The sequence below is a fragment of the Culicoides brevitarsis genome, chromosome 2, assembly GCF_036172545.1.
Source record: "Culicoides brevitarsis isolate CSIRO-B50_1 chromosome 2, AGI_CSIRO_Cbre_v1, whole genome shotgun sequence".
Taxonomy (NCBI): Eukaryota; Metazoa; Arthropoda; class Insecta; order Diptera; family Ceratopogonidae; genus Culicoides; species Culicoides brevitarsis.
The window spans coordinates 28452298-28467902 of record NC_087086.1 but is presented as its reverse complement, the minus strand read 5'-3'; the positions used below and the strand labels follow the sequence as shown (position 1 = coordinate 28467902).

Genomic DNA, 15605 nt, shown 5'->3' with positions numbered 1-15605 from the left:
TCATTTCAATATCAATTTTAGAATGAAAAATAAAAAAAAATAAAAACTTAAAAAAAAATTCACAAATTTGTGCTTCAAATATAAAATGATATCAGCTTTTTCCTTAAAATCGCAATTTTCCGATGCCAATTCTTATTTGCCAATCGAATTTTCTCATGATAGTTTGTCAAATAAACATTTCATTTCCCCCGAATCGCCCATGTCACTTTTCTCTTCTATGTGCCGAGAAACAAATAAAATGCAATAAGCAAAGAATCCCTTATCATCGAAGAATGATGTTGCAAAAATATCTTCAAGTACAACTCATGTCAATTCTTTTTTTTCTTATTTTAAGAAAACTAGTCAAAAACAAAGTTATTAAGTTAATGTGCAATATATTCTTCGTCTTCTCTTCGAAATTGTTTCGAAAGGCAAAAGCAAAGCGAAAAAATCCAGAGAAAAAAACGTAAATAAGATGGAAAGCTTTTAAAAGAAAAGTGCTTGTGTTTGCTCGACAAAACTCACAAGAGTTCCAGAAGGTTATTCGGGGAAAAGAAAAAAAGTTTTCCGATTAGGGTTTGTCGTCTTGAGCTCAACTGGAGTTTGGGAAAGTTGGGAAAATTTAAAGGACGTCCTAGTCTCTCGTGTTAAAATGTGTCAATATTTTGCTGCTACACTCAAAAATGTTTTCTTGAATTTTTAAATTTTTTTCTCGTAGAAAGAAAGCACTTTGCATACACAACAACAACAACAACGACAACATTTTGCCTCGCACATAAGAAGATCCTTCACATATGTCTTATCATTCATGCAAAGAAGCAACAAAATTTACATTAAGCAATATCTACAGAAGTTTTTCGAGAAAAAGGAAAAAAAAAACGAAAAAAAAAGAAGAAGATATTCAATAAAAATAAATGGCAAAGTTAAAGTACTTAAAAATATGACTATAAAATGAATGAAAGAAGAAGTGAAGTGACGATGTCGTCGCTGTTTGTATCGTTTCTCACACACAATGAACAAAAAAAAAGAAAGTGATCGTCTAAAGAACGTCTAACTATAGCGCATTTTGATGTTACAGACTTCACATTTTTGTGCTCCTTGGTTTTTATTTTGTTACTCCTCATCATTTAGGATCTTTTCCCGATAAAATTCACTTATTTCACAATTTTGTACTCCTCGTTTCACATTTTCGAACTCCTCATGACAATTTCACAATTCTATACACCTCAAAACCTAAGAAACTGTCTATTCAAGGGCAGATCTAGTAGCAGAACATAGGGGGCATTTGTTCAAGGGCGGATCCAGAGTCCTCTCAAAAGCCTAAGAAGGGGGGGGGGGATCTGTCACTTTTGTTAATTTTCGGGTATTATTTGTAATTTTTAGCACATATTGGATCCTTCCTTGCATTTGTCTCTCTTTTTCAGCTTAAAATGTACCAAAAAGAATCAAAACTAGACAAAAAAGACGTTTTTTAATTATTAGCCCCCCCCCTCTCAGAGGTCTCTGATAGCTCCCTTGACCTTAAGTGATTAAAATTACTACAAAAAATTTTTGGGGGTTTAAGTCGAACTCAATACCACATTTTTTCTTCGAAATGCGGTAAATAAAAAAAAACAGCGAACAACAAAGAAGTTGAGGAAAAAAAGTTTAACACAACAACAACAACAATGCAACATCACATATGGCAGCAGTTGGGGGTGAGCTACAAGAATAATCAGATCGCGTGTGAATGTGCTGCTTCTCTGCTTAACACCTTTTTTATTTCTTTGCTTCTCCGGGAATTTTGCTTACATTATGTGCCGCGCGCGATACAATGAAAGTTTTTCAATACACAATAATAAAAAGAAGAAATTATCATATATTTACAAACATTTCAGCAGCAATAACAACAACAACAACAAGTAGGTGAAAGAAGAAGAAACGCGAAAGACGACTCCCGAATAACAAGTTTTGAAAAATTCTCGCAGAAAACTTACCTCGAACATCCTGTCGAAAGAAAGAGTTTCAAGACGAGTAGATTTTTCCCATCGTTTAAGTTTCCAATACAAAATAAATGCGAGTTTTTTTTTTGCAACTTTTTTTTTCATTTCATGCAGTGAAGTGAGCTCGCTTATCGCTTTAACTGCCTTGTTGTTCATTTTCATACAAAACTATTGTTGAACAAACATTTTCATTGTAAGTGTTTGCTGTTGCTTCACTCGGATTTTTTTATGTGTTTTGCTTCTTTTATTGTTGTGCAGTCTGTTTTTATACTTTTTTCGCTTTTTTTTTTTGAATTCTCGCTTGTGTACTTCGTGCATCAGATTAGGTGACCAAAATGCGATTATTTGTGGTTTTTCTGTTGAGATGCAAGATATTTTTTTTTTGGTATTTTGTACGAAATTCGTTTCAGTTTTTTTTTTTGTCGGATTTTAGTAGTAAGAAAAAATCAATTTTGTCCCCATTTTGACAATGAAAACTTGTGTTCATGGTTTATTTTTACCGCATTTCGAAGAAAAAATGCGGTATTATGCTGGAGATGTCGTACGTCATGTGTGGCCGGAATTTTTATTTCAACCAATCAGAGTTGAGCTCAAGCCTTCGAGTCAAAAATATCAACCAATGAGAATTGAGCTTCATCCATTAAGCTTCAAATTTCAGCCAATCAGAGTTGAGCACAAGCCTTCGAGTCAAAAATATCAACCAATGAGATTTGAGATTCATCCATTAAGCTTCAAATTTCAGCCAATCAGAGTTGAGCTCAAGCCTTCGAGTCAAAAATATCAACCAATGAGATTTGAGATTCATCCATTAAGCTTCAAATTTCAGCCAATCAGAGTTGAGCTCAAGCCTTCGAGTCAAAAATATCAACCAATGAGAATTGAGATTCATCCATTAAGCTTCAAATTTCAGCCAATCAGAGTTGAGCTCAAGCCCTCAAATCTCTCCATGAGAGCTGAGCTCAAGTCTCCAAGATTTTTATTTCAACCAATCAGAGTTGAGCTCAAGCCTTCGAGTCAAAAATATCAGGAATTCACCCGAAATTTAAATTAATTGAATATAAATTTATTAGACATATATCGATCAAATATTAACATCTGAAATGCGGTCAAGTTGGACGTACGCAGTACGAATACAGCTATATCTTGTTTTTTAATAACTTCATTTTTAGGTTTCTAGGAAAATTTCGCTTCTGAGGGTATTAAGATGTCCTAATTTTTATAAAATTCATACCTAGTGAGTTTTTTTTCAAAAAATAATTTAAAAAAATTTTTTAAAATATGTTAGAAGTTATTTTAAAATTATTTTTTAAAAAAGATAAAAATTCTGAATCTCTCAATTTATTAATTAATTTTAAATTTTTAGCAGATTTTTTAAAATATTTTTTTATTTTTAATTTAAATTATTTAATAATTATTTTTAATGAATTTAATCCAAAAATAATCTCTTTTCAATTTCTCTTTCCGCTTTCTCTTTATTTTTAATATTATTTAGAAATACAAAAAAATTAATTAATTTTTTTTTTTTTATTACGAAATTGAATGAATTATTTCTACGAATGTGAAATTTAATAATTTTTTAAAAAACCTATTAAAATAAATTTATTTTTCTAAGAAAAACTTAACGGTTGAAATTATTTATTTGATTAAATAAATTGAAAAAAGTCATAAAAATAATTTTTATTTTAAATTAAATAATTTAAAGTAATTTAATTCTTAATTTAATTTATTTTTTTTTTTAAATTTAAATTTTAATAAATTTTTTGAATCTTTTTTATACATTTTTTTTTTTTAAATTTATGTTTTTTTATATTTTTATTTTATTTAAAATATTTTTTTTCAAAATTAAAAAAATAAATTAAGTTAATTAAATTTCAAAAATTTTAAAATAAAAATTATTTAAATAAATTTTATTTTTTTAATTTTTTTTTTAAAATACGCTAAAATATTTCTCAACTAAATCCTTTTACCGCCGCAACACTTTTTTTCACAATATTCGTCATTGCTTAAAAACCATATCAAATCAGATTTTTACTGCCAGTCCTCTTCCATATAATTGAATTAAATTTAACTTTTTTTTTTTCGTTCAGTGTTTTTCTTTTTTTCCCCCCATTCATACGCAACGGATTGGAATTTTTTTACGTGAATTCATTTTTTATGCATATTTTTTTGTGTGTGTGTCGACTGAGGAGGAAGAATGATTTACGTTTTGATTCCGCTACGGAGCGACACGGAAGAGCTCTAATGCAAATTTGATTGTCCGTATCATTTCTTCGTTCGTCATCCGTTTCGAAAAAAAGTATTTTTTTTAATAAGAAAAGGTTAATGCGGACTGCTTGACCATGCAACGATGGAAAAAAATCATTTTAATTGACTGATAAAACGTTCGCTATAAATTTGAATTGGAAATTATGTTTATTGAGCTTTTTTCGTGAAAATTTTTAATGAAAATGGAAAAAATGTGGGAATATTCATGAGGTTTTAAAATAAAAGCTTTTGATTGATATTTGAAAAGGAAAAAATATTTCAAAAAATTAAAAAAAAAAATTAAAAAAATATTTATAAAAAAATAAAAAAAAAACAAAAATAAATATATTCATTAATCATAATATGTAATTAAAAAAAAAATATTCATGAAAAATTAAAAAAAAAATTATAAAAAAAAAAATATTATAAAAAATTAAAAAATATTTATAAAAAAATTTAAAAAATATAAAAAAAATTAATAAAAAAAAATTAAAATAAAAAATTAAGGATTAAAAAAAATTAAGAAAAGCCGATTGATATTTGAATAGAAAAAAAATATTTAAAAAATAATAAAAAAATATTAAAAAACCAAAATTTTAAAAAGATTTATAAAAAATTTAAAAGTGAAAAAAATAATAATAAAATATTAAAAATAAAAGCTCTAAATTGTTAAAAAAAATAAAAATAAATAAATAAAAAATAATTAAAAAAATAAAACAAAATTAAAAAAAAGCAAAAAATATTAAAAATCAAAAAAATAAAAAAAAACTAAAAAAAAATTAATAAAATTTAAAAGCTTTTGATTGATATTTTTAAAAAAATATTTAAATTAAAAAAAAATTAAGTCATGAGAGAAAAAGGGAAAATGTGACAAGAAACAGATGTTAATAAATGTGAATGAATATGAGACAAGTCCAGGATTAAAATAGATGTGAAGCAGGAGGGTGACTGTCACAACACAAAAAACGCCAGCTAGCAAGATAAGTACCAGGTATAACAAATATTTAAAATGTAAGTAATACTATTTTTATTGTAGACCCTCTTCTTCGTCTTTTTTTTTGCCTTTGTTTGCTTGTCATTCCTATGCACCACGTTCATCCCCCACGTTTTTCGTTCATTTTCACTTCGGTTCCAATTTCCAAGCGGAATTTTCCGACATTTTCCCCTCATGTTCACGTTCGTGGAGCCTGGAAAATGGATTCAGGTACAAAACAAACACTTGACGTAGAAACTCGTACACCCGAGGATACCGAATTCAAGTGTGTTTAGACTGCATATTACTTGTTTGCTCGAAAAACCTCTTTTTTATCTTTTTACATGTTGTGCAACCGGATCGTCAGTTCAGTCTATTATTAAACGATCATACGGACAGTCGGATTATTTTCTCGTCGCCGCCGTTTCATTTCTATATTTCTCACTTTTTAAAAATAAATAAAAATTTTAATCCCGGAGAAAAATTTAAAAAAATTAAATTTTATTAAAAAAAATTTAAAAAAAAAATTTTGTGAAAAAAAAAATTAAAATTAAAAAAAACTTGACATTGATCAGGTAAAAAAAAATAAAAATGTGATAAAAATCTGAAAAATTATTATCGGCCACTTATGTCAAAGAAAAAGGAGCAAGTCATGAGCAAATAAAAAAATAAAAGGAAACAAGAATTTTTCCACACATTTTCTCACTTTCTTGAAAATTTTCTTGCAACACCATTTCCAGAGCGTGTGACACCCCGAGAAAAACGGTAGAAAAAAAAGTAAATATAAAAAATTCTTTTGTCTGTTTCACTGCAAGGCAGAATGACAGACGAGAAAGAGAAAAGTGCATTCACAGTTGTTCGTTATATTTTGTAATAAAAAAAAAAACGGAGAAATAAATAATAAAAAATACGAGCGACACGACAACGAGACGAGACGAGTGAAGTAAGAAAAGAAAAGTTGTGTTGTGCTGTCTGAAATTGTAATAAAATGAAAAATACTAGAAAATATAATAAAAATAATAATAATAGTAGTAATGATAAAAGCGCCACTTTATCCTTTATTTTATTTTAATTGAATACCTTTTAAAATAATTTTTTTGCATTAAATTCGGAGGAGTGAGTTAACGGACTTATCACGCGATGACAATTTTTTGATGACTTTATTTGTTTATTTATTTTTAGTACAAGTTTAAGCCTTTTTCGAAGAATTTTTTTTTAATTTGATAGAAAATCATGAATAACTTTCGAGATAAAAGATAAATATTTTTATTGAAAAAAATAATAAATCTTGTGATTTGCACGTTCTTCATTCAAAAAAGTTGGCAAGAGGAAAAAAAAAATAAAAAGGGCAGGATGAGAAATGGATAAAATTATGAGGAATATTAATTTTAAAATTTATTTAGAAAGGAAAGGAAGAGATAGGAAATCACTGATCATTGAGCAAATATTTATTTTATTAGTTTTTAGTTGTTGGATTGAACGTTAGGTTTATCTTTTAATTGCATTTCTGTTTAACTTCAATTTATTTCAACTGCAATTTAATTAAAAGGGAAATAAAAAAAGTATGAAAAATGGCTTTTAATATATTTGTCTGATTTTTTTCATTCAAAATTTTAAAGAAAAATATAAAAAAATGAATTTAATTTAATTATTTTTATTAAAAGTTTTGAATTAATTTAAAAATATTTAATTTAATTAATTAATTTAATTTTTTAAAAATTTAATTTAATTTAAATATTTTTTTTAAATTATTTATAAAAAATTAAATTAAATTTTTATTAATATATATTTTAAATATTGTGATTAAATTAAGTCAATCTGTTTCGTAAATAAATATTTTAAATTTGATTATACAAAAAAAAAAAAAATGTTTAAACTGAAATTTATATTTTTTTTTATCATATATTTATTGAAATATATTTTTTTGAAATAAAGCAGACGAAATAAATCTTCAAATAATTTAATTTTAGCTAATTAATAAAATTAAACCTAATTTATTTTTAAATTTAAAAATCAATTAATCTTATTTTTTTCTAAGGGTTAAATTGAAAATTATAATGATTTGCAGATTTTTACCGTTAAAGGGTTAATTTAAAAAATATTAAATTAATCTAATATTTAATTATTTATGAATGTGTATTTTATGAATTTTTTCATTATGATAATTTTTTAAAATTTCATTAAAAAAAATGATTTTTAAAAATTATTTATAAAAAAATTAAATTGAATTTTTATTCATACTTTTTTTTAAAAATATTTTAATAATTAAAAAAGAATTTAAAACATTTATTTTTTCATAAATAATGAAACAGATAAAATAAGTTTTTAAATGGATTTTAATTTAATTAAACTGTAATTTAAATTTTCATAAATTTAAAGATACCTAAATTAAATTAATTTTAATTTATTTTAAAGAACAAATTGAGAATTTTCCATAATAAAAAAATTCAAAATATATTTTTTCATTGATATGATTTTTTTTAAATTTTAATAAAGAATGCTTTATTTTAAATTTCAATAAAAAAATCATAAAATTGTAAGAAATCTCTAATTCTTTAAAAAATTGTGGGTTTTCTTCAAATTTTTTTATACCACACGTGTTCAACTTTTTTTTACGTGACTATCGGTATCAATGAAATTTTACCTTTCACCGCGAAGTGTTATTTTTATATGAATTTTTTAGCTCCTCAAACTTTTTTTCTCTAGTCTAGACGACTTTTACCTTTTTACCTAAATAAACTTGGAGTTCCTTGTCCTTCCGTAACCTCAAACGCTATTTTAATCACTGCCTTTTTGCGGTCTGATTGTTGCATTTTTTTTCATTTATTATTTATACAAAAAGTTATTTCTCAACCGCCTTTTTTGTCTAAGAAGAAAAAAATTGAACAAAAAATTCAATCTTCAATTTTTTTCTCGCTTATTATTTTTATGATATTTTTAATAATAACCATCATGAATATTGAAAAAAAAATATCTTTAAAAAAAATTATGGTACCTGATTTTGCACTTTTCAATGCAATATTTTCTTGCACAAAAAAAAAAAATTCATTGCAAGATATTTTACAGCCGATTTTCATTTTTTCCAATTTTCTTTTATACCCCCCTCGTATTTTTTTTTTATATAGACAATCATCATCATCTTTCATTCATCATGGAACTTTGTATGTGAGTCGAGTCGAGTGTTTGTCTGTCTATTTGTTTGGATATCTTTTTAGTATCATAAATCGTGATAAAATGATATTAGCTGAAAAGCGAGTCGAGCACCCATCAAAAAAAGCAAAAAAAAAAACAAAATCAATATTTTATACTCTTTTCTATGGGTTTGTTTATTTATTTTTATTTTTTTTTTGCTGAACGGAGACTAGAATATAAAAAAAACGAAAGTAAAAAAAAGTTATGATGAGAAACGATAAGAAGATTACAGTCATTTATTTTAAACATAAGCTCTATACGACCACCGAAATAACTTTACATAACGCGAGGAGCCGCCGCACTTCGTCCTCCAGTCGAATATGGGCAAATGACTTAATAATGGGATTATTTTTTCTTGTGTTTCTTTGTATTTATTTAGTTTATGGTCATAGGTCACGGTCGTAAAATCGAATTTTTTTCCCCTAAACAAGTTTTTTTCCAACAGGAGAAATTTCATTCAGTCATTCATAAATAATCAAATAATAATAAACATAATAAATCTATATCATGACACAAGTTCGGAGCCAACGAAGCTTTCATTCTATTATTCTTGGGTGTCATTTATTCACATTTCATCCGATTTTCGTAGGATGACCTACTAACGGGACTTTTCCTTTTAATTCTCCTTTTTTTGGGCAAAGGTTAAAGGAAAAGTGACACCCTCGTTTCGGAAAATTCCAATGCATTCAGGGAAATTTATCACAACAGACGGAAGAAGGACCGAACGCAATAAATGTTCTTGCTGTTGTTCTTTCGATTTGCTCCCTCTGTATTTATGAGTCGAGTAAACACGTTGTGAATGCTTTATTCATTCATTCAATTCAACGGCAAAGGCATTCATTGTTCTTGGCCAGAAAAACAAAGCAGACAATTTGGGTGTAATGTAATGTGAAATTGCCACTTCATACATAAATTTTGGTGTTTTGTTTATTTGGAGCTGTTGATTCGTTGGCACTTCTTTTCTTTTGAATTGATTGTTCAAGAATTTTTCTTTTTGTTTTGAGAAGTTAAACTTTAGAGAGAGTGGTTTTTTGAGTAAAGTTACTTTATGAGAATAAATTGAGAAAATTTTTAATATTAATTTAAAGGAAAAAAAATTATTTTAAGTTTCAAAAAAAAAAATTAAATAATAAATTATTATATTATTTAAATAAAAATAATTAGTCGACTATTTGTGGAATAGTTAAAAAATAATCAAAAAAATATTTTATCAGCTATTTATAAATTTAAAATAATTTTTTATAAGTCATCATGGATGTCTCTTTATTAAGTAACTTAAATTAAATTTAATGAAAAATAAATTAAATTAAAATTCTGTTAAAAAATTTAATTTTGAAACAAAATTTTAAAGATTTTTTATTAAAATCTTATGAAATCTCTTAAGAAAAAAAATGTGAATAAAATTTGATTTTTTTTAATTATAAAAAAGTTGTATAAAATTGTAAAAAAATATTTAAAAAATATTAAAATTATTATTATTAGGTATTATTTTTTTTTTGAATTTTAAAATTTTCTGTCTCAAGTAAAATATTTTGTTTGTTTTGTTAAAAATTTTAAAATTAAAATTGATTTTATTTTTATTGAACAATTTTTACTCAATATAAATGTTAAAAAATTTTAAATGTAAACCTATTTTCAACAGACATTTTTTATTTTATGATTTTTTCCAAATTAGTTGAAAAATACTAAAATTATAAAAATTCTTCCATTTTTCCAATTTTATTAACTAACAATTTCTTGTCAAATTTTATAAATTTAAATAAAATTATTATTTTCTGATTTTTATTTTTAATTAGAAAACATAAATAAATCGGTTTTTTCTGATTTTTTTTTAAATAATTAAAAATTTAAATTGAGGCTGCTCCAAATTTTGAAATTTTTGTCCCATGCCCCATTTCAAAAGTCGAAAATCAAATGCGGCAAATTAAAAAGTTGAAAATATCATCAAAATTGACCGTTTTTGGTCTTTTTCATGATTTTTTAAAAAATTTTAAAATTTTTTTTAAAAAAGTTTAAATTTTTAAGAATTTTTGTATTGAAAAACAAAATTTAACATGAATTTTCATCTCTAAAAATTTTTTTGAAATAAAATAAAATTTAAAATAATTAAAAATAAAATTTCCACTATAAAAAATCCACTTAATATAAAAATTCATTCATAATAATAAATTCATAATGAACACAATTTTATTTAATTTAAAAAAATTATCCGAAGAAATATTTCTATAAAACCTTCTGCCAGACACAATAACTTCTCAATGAAACCCCGTTTCCATACAAAATCGTCATTAACTTTTATTCAACATCACTCAATCTTATTTATTCTTTCTCCACATAATAAACGACTTTTTTTTACATGAGCTTGTAAAATGTTGATCAATATCGCTCCCATCAACATCATAAAAATAACTCTAAATAATCCCCCATAATTTTTGCAATTTTTTTCTCCATCATATTCGGTTTCGTTCGGAATAAAAACGTAAAAATTGTTAACATGATAGCAAAAAGTCACTTCTACACACGATTGTAAAGTAATTTAATTTTACACTTTAATTATCGGTTTACCATCCGATTTTAACTGAACATTATTTTTATGAGTTTGTCTGCAGCGGCATTGCAAATGTAACGTGTGTGCGGCTTTGATATTGCTGTAATTATTATTATTTTATTTTATTTTATCAAACGAACGGAAAAAATTTGCGGCAACGTTAGTTGATGATCTGTTTGATGTTTTTTTTATAAAACAGCAGGTAAATTGCATTTTTCCACTTTTTTCTGTGTTTCGGCGTGGCGGTGTAAGGAGCTTTAATTTGACGTAATTAAAACCGTTTATTAAGGTTTTTTGAGCATATAAACAGCTTTTCATTTAAAAATTTATTATTATTATTTTTTATATATTTTTATTTTAAAAAAACTGCAGATAAGTAAATTAATTTATGGGGAATAAATAAATTAAAATATATTGCGCGCTTTTTTGCATTTTTTTTTCATTTCAATTTTTTAAATGATATTTTATAGCGCGACACACACAAAAAATGTAAATAAAATAAAATTTACAATCCATTCCCTTTAATATTTTATTTTATTTAACCGAATGAATGACTCTTCAATGTTGAGAGCAAAAAAAAAAGAAAAATATTTAATCCAGATATGTCAAAATTAAATGAAACAGTCATCAGTCGCGTCTTTTCTTCGTTCTTTGCTTATATATTGCTCAGACATTTCACGTTACAAGATGAAAAGCGAGGAAAAAAGAGAAATTTATGAAGAAATGGAACAAAACGACGGATTATGTCTCAGCTGCATGTTAAACGCTTGACTTTCGTTTCTTTCTTTACAAACATGATTTCCATTCATTTCCTGATTTTTTTCTTCTTGTTATGCTTTGTACGTTAGATGATGATGAAGAAGTAAGTGAGAAAGAGAAGAAGAATAAGTCTGTTCGTGTGTCTGGCAAGAGAAAAAAGTGAAAAGGTACACGTAACAAGACGTCAAGACGTTTTTAATTCCTTTCTTCGGTGAAAAAGTCCATGAGGGAGGAAAAAAAGGGAAGTAGGACGAGAGAAGTTAATGAAATTTGATGTCACATTTTTTGGCAGTTATGGTTATAAATGGAGAAAAAAATTTGGATTTTTATGTGTGGATAAAGGATGTCGGAGAGACATTTTTTGTGTCTACTTTATTTGAAGATATTTTTTTTTGTTCAGTTTATTTTTGATAAAATTCAGGTAATTTTTATTTTTTTTATGAAGGGAGTTAATAAAATTTCAAATAATTTGCTAGGAAAAATTATTTAAAATATTTTTTAATTTTTATTCTATAATTTTTTAAATATTTTGTAAAAGGGCTTGAATTAATTAATTAATTTATTTATTTGAGAAAAATTAAATAATAAGAAAAAAATTTTTTTTCTACTCTTTCTTAAACTAAAAATAAAATAATAAATTAAAATTGAATAAAAAAATCTTTTTTTTTTGTAATTTTCAATAAATATTTGGTATTTTTTAAAAAAAATAATTTATTACGTTTTTAATATTAAATTAATTATTATTTATTAAAAATTAATGAATTTAAATTTAAAAAATATAAATTTTATATTATTTTTTTTATTATAAATTAATTTTTATTTAATTAATTGTTATTTTTTTTATTTAATTTTTATCAAAAAATAACTAATTTAAATATAAATTTAATTTTATTATATTTGATTATTTTTTTAAATTTAAATCTTTTATTTTGTTTAACAAATTTAAAGAATAATTCATAAACTATTTATTGATAAATTTTTAGAAAAATTTTAATTGTTGTATTATTTTCTGATAAAATACCGAAATTTAAAAATATCTCAATTAAAATATCCCAATTTTTTGCAAAAAATTTTTTTTTTCTGAAAAGCTGAAATTTTTGTTTGAGTTTATTCAATTTTTATATATTTATTTTTTTATTAAAAATTATTTTAATGGAAAAATTCCTTTTTCTAACTTTTTCATAACAACAAAAACTACGAAAAGTGTAATATTTCTCTCACGTTTAATTTTTTATTTAATAAAATTTCACAAAATAGATAATTTTCACATAATTGCCAAACACAACAAACTTCACCCTTCCAAAAAATTTAATAACGCCATAATTACCAGCCATTCAGTGAATTAATCACGACCGAATGACTGCATGTGTACTCTTGTTTCAAAAGTCGAAGCTTAAATTGCTCATGGCTACAGATTAAATTGACCGCACTTATTGTTACAAATTCACATGCAGCGCAAAAAGAATTCTATGATGATGAAACTCAATCCTTTTTGTTATTGCCCACTATGCTGCTGCTGCTCCACTCCACGATTATCATCTGGTGCATCATTTCACTCTCGCTCCGTTCGCTGCATGGCTTCGTGGCACAGACACAATTGTGGAACAGCAAATATTTCATAAAATATACATATTTTTAAAACATATATAGAGTAGAAACAAATAATAAACTCTCGATGTTTATAACAGCTTGTCCGTTTTTGCGGTGTGCGGCGGCAGCAACTGACTTTTCCTAAAATATCTCTCTCTGTCTCTCTGTGTTTCAGGGTTTTTTTTTTGTGAAATAAAAGGACAATATTGTTACTGTATCGCACAAACAACGCAGGGAGGAAACAAAATATGATTATAAACTAACTATTTTGTATCATCGTTCTTGATGCCGACATCATCGTGCTTGCATCAAGTTTTTTTTAATTTTTAAAAATTCGCAATTATGAATTTTTAGCCCAAAGCACATTTTGAATTTTAATTCCAATGAACATTTTAAATTTTTCAATGTAAGGCAAATTTAAAAATTTTTCAATAATTTAGTTAAGATCTGAAAGATCCAAGTCATGAATTTTGTAAATTTAATCTAAGTAGTTCCAGATTTCTAAATTTGCCCAATGCACATTTTTCCTTTAACCTATTGCAAATTATTATAAAGGTTTTTCTTTAAAAATTTGTCCCAGTCTACATTGTAAAATTTCCTAAAGCATAATTTAATGTTTTATTCTTAATTAAAAAAATCTTTTAATAAATTTCTAAAATTTTCAACCCAGTGTACATTTTAATTTTTTTCCCGAAATTCTGAATTTGTTCCCAATGCATATTTTTAAAATTTTTATAATTGAAAACTTTAATGAAATTTTTATTTAAATATTTGCTCCCAATGCAAATTTTTAAAATTTTTGCACATAATTGAAAACTAATGTAAACCCAATGCACATTTTTTGAAATTTATAATTAAAATATTTTTGCAAATATAGGCAAAAAACTTAAGTTAAAATTTTCATTAAATATTTGTCCCAGTGTGCATTCTAAAATGTCCCAGTGCATATTTTGAACTTTAGACCCAGTACAAATTTAGGAAATTCTTATTTAAATTAATCTTCTTAAATTTTTATCCCAGTGCACATTTTAAATGTCGACCCTTTTCATATTTAAAATTTTAACCCCAGTTCACATTTTAACCAATTTATTTAAAATTTTTACCAGACAGACTTTAATCCCCCAAAAAAACTTAATTTTTTCAAATCATGTTAAAAATTGTCACAAAACGAGACAGACAGAGAGAAGATTTTGTTTGTTTGTTATGTAATTTAAATGTCCGGCATGTGAAGCAGTATCGTGTCAAAAAATATTTCAGATATTTTGTCATGAAAATGTGTGACATTTTTCTGTGAGACTTCCGAGATTCCGCAGCCATAATTCAATTAATAAATCTCATCCAGAAGTCTCTAAGCGCCTTACAATGGCCAATGATGAGCCGGATTTACTAATATTTATTTTTATTATTAATGTCATTGGGAAAAATGCACCGATCTCTATTTTTGCGATTTGTTGACAGAAAATAGAGAATGACGAACACGAGCCGAAGATTGAAAGTAACAAAACCATTTTTCATTTTCAATGGACCGAAATAAAGGTCTTCCTATCGCATCGTTGGTCGTCTCTTGGTTCTCTCCGTTAAGAGATCAGACGTTGATATGGGAAAATATTTTTTTTTGCTCGTTCTTTTATTTATTCACGAATAATGAAATTTGCTCACATGTCTAGCAAAAAAATGAAATAAAATAAAAACGTAACGTGATAAGGGGAGAAGAACAATGCCGAGGACTTGCGGAAAAAAATTGTAAGAAGGAAAGAAAAAGAAGGCAAATGTCATGTTAGCATAAGAGAGCGAGAGTCTGTGTGTGTATTAAATTACAATGTTGGATTTAGATTTATGATATATTTGGTCTTTATGTCATTATTTTCGTCGTCGTCGTCGGCTCCATCAAACCTTGTAAGTGGAACAATTTTTCATAATTTATGAGCCGTATATGTGTTTACCCCTTTTTACTTTCGCTTTTTCGTCGTCGTCGTCCTTTTAGGCATGAAAGTGTTTCGAGATGAGAGTCTCTTAATATCGTTTTATTTTAAGTAAAAGCCTTTTATGAGGTTTATCTCACATTTATTTTGTTTTATGGCATGCAATGACAGTGCGAGCAAACAGGAAGAATGAATGGGATTATTATCATCATCATTGTGTTTTTTGTCTCTCGTTGTCGTCAGGCAACCAATAAATATGCAGTTAACTATATCGAAATGGATGCGAAATGACTGAATGGACGGACAAATATCGTCATTATTCTTACTTTTATTCGTGCAATTTTTTTTTCGTAAGTAAATTGAGTGGAAGGCAATTTTTTATTCAATTCTTCTTTTTTATTCTTTTTTTTGTGGTT

The 15605-nt window shown here is 25.5% G+C and overlaps 1 protein-coding gene across 1 annotated transcript in view; it reads left to right on the top strand.

Annotated features, from left to right (window-relative positions):
- The first annotated feature begins 5658 nt into the window (after positions 1–5658).
- The window catches only part of LOC134831406 (lachesin), a 58594-nt gene continuing 48647 nt past the window's right edge, over positions 5659–15605 (top strand). The window contains exon 1 of the mRNA XM_063845129.1: positions 5659–5753. The gene's annotated coding sequence lies outside the window, so the exon portion shown is untranslated. The remainder of the gene's footprint in view (positions 5754–15605) is intronic.